The following is a 5,614-nucleotide window of genomic DNA, read 5'->3' on the forward strand; positions in this document are numbered from 1 at the left end:
GGAGCCCGACAGCTCCCCGAACCGTCCCCTCCCCCAGCCCCTCGAAGGAGGCCCCGGACAGCCCCCAACCATCCCCTCCGACAGGCCCCCAAACCATCCCCTCCCCCAGCCCCTCGAGGAGCCACGACAGCTCCCCGAACCGTCCCGCCTTCCAAGCCCCTGAACCGTCCCTCCCCCCAGCCCGCTTGAGGGATCCAGAATCCCCGAACTGTCCCTTCTTCCCCCTTAGGGTCCGCGTGAAATTCGCCTCTACCCCTCACCCCAGCCCAGTGTGTACGCGCCTCACGATGCTTCCAAGCCCTCTGAATAGCTGTCGTGCTCGACCCCGTGTCTCCTACGCCCCATCTAGGGGATATTCCATACTATTCGTCCGCAGAGCTTACAAATGCCTTTTGACGTGATGTGTTTTGCCTGCAATGTGGCCGGCCCCTCCCTCGCGTTCGCGCTCGTAACTCATTGGTGTGGGGCGCTAGGAGAATGGTGCCTCATTGGAGTTCTCGTGCTGTGTCGTTGATGTGCATAGGCACGCAGCGGCTGGCAAATCGCTCGGCGCCCACCTTCTACTGCGTGATTTTTGTTTCATCAGGCAGATATCCCTGCACTGGGCAGGAGGGCAGCGGTGAGACGGGGCTGGCGGCAGAGGTGCGGTGCGCGCGGTGCGAGCGGTGGGACATTGATGCGCCCAGCTCTATTGGCGCGACGCAATATACGGGGCTCACATTGCTTGTTAGAGAAAAAAAGGCGAATATATCTGTTTGCGTGCGTGGGATGTAATATAGCGGGTGTTCTATGTGTAGGGCAAGGAAGACCCACGGATGTTGGAGGTTGGCGAGGGGACGCCAGGTGGTTATTACCGGCGGGATTTTGGCTCGGGGGTGAGTTACTGGGCGATATTGCTGCATGCGTTGAGATTGAGGTCCCTCGGACCTGGATATTTGGTCGGTAGGGCAGTGCGTTCATGTGGTTTGTACTGTGAGGCACTCGTAGGAGATGTATCATGGAAGATGGCAGATTTGGTGAGGAGAGATCTCAGGGGGAAGTATGGGCGAAGGCACTGATTAGAGCGCTATTGAGGACAACACTAGGGGACCATTGGAGTGCGCGGTCGATAGGGAGTGTTGTGTAAACATTGTGTGCCGCAGTGTTGGTGTCATGAGGTGCATGAGTGCAAAGAGATAAGGGATGAGAAGTTGTAGGATAGAGAGCCCAGTGTGCAGGGGTCACGATAATGGAGAGAGAGGTTAGCTTTGGTGGTGCAAGGAAGGAGAGTGAAATGGTGCTTGATAATCTAGGGAGATCTGTGTGAGGCGAGCACCAGGGGAGTATGGGAGGGAAGTTGGGCGTGAGAGACCTCAGCAGTGGGACAGGGACGTGGTGGTTTAGGGTGTGGGACGATATGGGAGAAAGTTACATGAGCTCTGCCCTTAACGGTGTGGGTGATGTGTATCGTGACGTATGGTGAGAATGAACAGGTTGTGGCGTGTGGGAGCCAGGGTGTTGAGAGCAGTTGATGTGGGCCCAGGGCAGACTGGGGAGTTACTGGGCCAGGTGGGATCTGTGGGGCAGACCGGCGGATGGAGGAGGTTGCGGGCCCATGGGGAGACCGGGGAGGGGGAGTTACTGGGCCGGTGGGATCTGTTGGGGCAGACCGGGCCGTTGGTGTGCTATCTCAACTCCAGCACTGGGGCGGGCATGTTCCCCCCCCCGGCGACTCCCGCCCAGCCGAGCCTGGGCTCAGAGCGGAACCTGAAGCCGTGTCTATGGGTACTACCCGTGGTCTGAGGGCGCTGGGTGCAGATCTAGTCTGGTGTCATGGTGTGGGTGGTATCCGAGTCTCTCTCAGAACTACTAGTGTTCAAGTCTTGGCGGATCGCAGGAGTGTCGTGGGACTGCAGAGTATAGTTCTTTGGTCCTCTGCCCCTGTGTGCACAGGATCGCTGTGCGCCAGATACTCAGAGATTCTCTCATTCTCGTGTCTTTCTAGGTCATCACTGGTATCGAATACCACACCTGGATTCTGTGTGATACGTCTCGCTATCTCCATTGGACAGTCTCATTGGAACCAATCAAGTCGGTTCTTGTAGATAGAGGTTAGTAGGCATAATGCGCTGCCATGGTAAGATTCTGCTCTCCGCAAGTCGGACCCGTGTCTCCTCCTCCTCTCTCTATAGTGGCTGCAGAGGAAGTGCTAGAAAATGCATGCACAGGTGTACTGTTGCTGACCGAGAGTCTCTAGTGTAGCTGATTGCTCGCTGATGGGGTCGTCCATATATGCCTTGGTCCCGCCCCAGATGGGTGGTATCTCTAGTGCGGCCGTTGTAGGCGCCCTCGTATATAAATGTAACCCCTGTGGTATTACGGGCAGTGGCGCAAGACTCACCAGCCGCACCGAGGGAATAGGATATAGCGTGAGTGTTTCTCTGCGCTCCCACGTAAATCGAGAAGTTCTCCCCTGCCGGAATCGGATAACGTATTGCTTGCGCTTCACATTAGATTCTGGGCGAGGTTCTGTTTATAAACCTTATTAGCTTCATGCGATTTAATTATTGCGAGAAAGTCAGCTATCCTCATTTTCCTGACACATTCCCCTTTAGTTCGTAATAGAATTTTAGGTGTCTATAGGAGGTATAGTAGGCTGCAGTGGTTCCCCACGCCCCTTGGAAGGCTGGTCAGACTTTCCACTCCGCCCTATGCTATTTCATGGTCTGAACACTTCCTTAGTGTCCAGTGTGTACCCATTTGTTCGCTTGTGTCACATTGGTACTACGCTTACGTTAATCCCCCTGTACATTTATATACGACCGAAAAGCAATCCCCCCGCAGCCTTCTTTTGGCCAGGCTGAACAAGCCAAGCTCTTTGAGTCTCCTTTCATAAGGCAGGTTTTCCATTCCTCCAATCATCCTAGTAGCCCGTCTCTGAACCTGTTCCAGTTTGAATTCATCCTTAAACACGGGACGCCAGAGCTGCACACAGTATTCCAGGTGAGGTCTCACCAGCGCCTTGTATAACGGCACTAACACCTCCTTATCTTTGCTGGAAATACCTCGCCTGGTGCATCCTAAAACCGCATTGGCTTTTTTAACGGCCATATCGCATTGGCGGCTCAGTCATCCTGTGATCAACAGGATCCTCCTCCTCTGTTGCTTCCAGCTGATGCGTCCCCAATGTATCTCGAAAATTCTTATCATTAATCCCTAAGTGCAGGACCTTGCACTTTTCACTATTATATTTCATCCCATTACTATTACTCCAGTGTACAAGGTGGTCCAGCTCTTCCTGTAGGATGTCCCGGCCCTTCTCCGTGTCAGCAATACCCCCCAGCTGTGTGTCATCCACAGACTTTACTCGCACATTCCCGCTCTTTGCGCCAAGGCCAGTAATAAAAAGGCTAAGTCAGACTGCTCCCCACAGCGACCCCCGAGGAACTGCACTGGTAACCTCCCTCCAGCCGGACCAGCTAGCCAGTCAAACCGCACGGAGTTCAGCCTTACACCAACTGGGATTTAACCAGGCAGATTAAACTTTTCAAACTCTCTAATGCCCCCCGACAGGAAGACACCTAAGCCTATGCCTTTAAGCACGGGACTAGTCGCAGTCACTCCATGGGACTCCTCAGGGGATGGAGCACCTGGCTGGACAAGGGCCTCGGGAGCCCTGACCCTGCACACCGTGCAATGTCTGACACCCACAGGTCTCTTCTCCTGCGACCACGTTTTACAACCTTTTACAAAATACGTTTTCCAACTTTAAAAAAAAAAAAAAGACCCAGTGGTACAGAATCTACTTTTAGTCAATTCCCTGTCAAGAAACTTAATTGGTTTCAATACAGTTAATGCAGATTTACACCAACCCGAGATCTCACCCTTTGGGGGGACGCTGGGTGACTGTCAGTGGGGCTGAGTCAATGACCAGCCCAGGATCTCACTGTGACGAACTGGGGCTGTTCTTAATGTTTGCTCTGAACACTGTGTTGGTGCCTCAGTTTCCCCTGTGCAGTTCTTAATATCTAGGTGGTGGGATAAGGGGGTGTGATTGCTGCAGAGGAAGGGGCCAGTGCCCCTAAATGCCTGACACTCTGTCTCCTAGCAACTGATGGCCTGGGCCCCCCCTCTGCAAAGGTGCCAGCTGAAGGTGTTGGAGACAAAGGGATCAGGTGACCTCCTGGCCCGGGAAAGGGGCTGAGCAGAGAGTCGGGAGCAGACTTGTTCAGGGCAAGAAGCTCACACGTCTTCACCTCCTGGTCTCTCCTTGAGGCATTCAGCATCCTCTGCCCCTCCGTTGCGCTGCCCACAGCGAGCCCACCCAGGCTGGCGTCCTGGGAAGCCACAGGGTTCTGCACCCCCACTTTGCAGTCAGACGTGATCTCAGCCAGCAAAACAGAGGTTTATTCGTGACAGGAAAAACAGAGTCTAAAACAGAGCTTGTAGAACAGCGAACCAGACCCCTCGGCCGGGATCATTGTGGGGGCAGTTGAGCCAGACCCCTGGTAGGCTGCACTTCACTTTCCTTAATCCCAGTAAGCTCCAGACTCACCAACCCCTCCAGCCCTCCTCTCTGCTCAGGCTCCTTTCCCGGGCCAGCGAGGTCACCTGATCCCTTTGTCTCCAACCCACTTCAGCTGGCACCTTTGCAGAGGAGGGCCCAGGCCATTCAGTTGCTAGGAGACAGTGTGCCCGATTAGGTGCACATGTCCCTTTGCTCTTGCAGCATCACACCCCCTTATCCACCACCTAGATTACTTAAAAGAACGGCCTAGGGACACTGAGGCACCAACACAGTATCAGATGCAAACCATTAGGAAACGAGTCCAGTTCGTCACAAGGGGCATCAGGGGCAAGGATCAGGGAGGTTGAATCGATGTAAAGGCGTGCAGGGGCATTTGAGGGGGTGGTCAGGCGGGGATAAGGAGCTGAGGTGGGTTGGTAGGGAGTGGGTCCTGGGGAGGTGTGGTTAGGGACGAGGGTCCTGGGGAAAGGGGGCGTCATGGGGACAAGTAGCAGGGGGAGTTGGTATGGGGAGTAAGGATCCTGGCGGGGGCAGTTTCTGGGCGCAGGGGTCCCGGGAGGGGGGCAATCAGGGGAGAGGAGCAGGGGGGTGAGTAGGGAGTGATAGTGTGTCCTGGGAGGGGCAGTTGCAGGAGATCAGGAGGGGGCAGTCATGGGAACAAGAGATCGGGGAGTTGGATGATGGTTAAAGCGAGAGGGTGTGGGCGTGAGGGTTTGCTCAAAATGAAAAGGGGGTGGGATGTTGCAGAGGGCGAGCCTTAGGGAACACTGGCTCTAGGTATTCCAGGTCCAGGAGCTGGCTCGATGGGGAGGGTGGCCCCTGGCAGATGCGTGTGAGGACTCCCTCCTGAAGCCCCCATCCCAGCTCCCCTATAGGCTAGGGGCAGGGCTGGTAACGGGATCCACGTTCGACTCATGATATTCTGCTTCGTGTCTCTGCAGGGAAAACCAGCCCCGAGACAGAGCAGTATGAGACCCCAGCTCTTCCCCACCCCCGATTTTACCTGCCCAGACACAGACTCCTGGGTTTCTCTTCCCCGGCTCAGGAAGCGATGAATGGGATCTAATGCGTTAGATCCAAAGGGGCGGGGAGCAGGATCCTGGGTTC

The sequence above is a fragment of the Chelonoidis abingdonii genome, chromosome 12 (assembly GCF_003597395.2).
Source record: "Chelonoidis abingdonii isolate Lonesome George chromosome 12, CheloAbing_2.0, whole genome shotgun sequence".
Classification (NCBI taxonomy): Eukaryota; Metazoa; Chordata; order Testudines; family Testudinidae; genus Chelonoidis; species Chelonoidis abingdonii.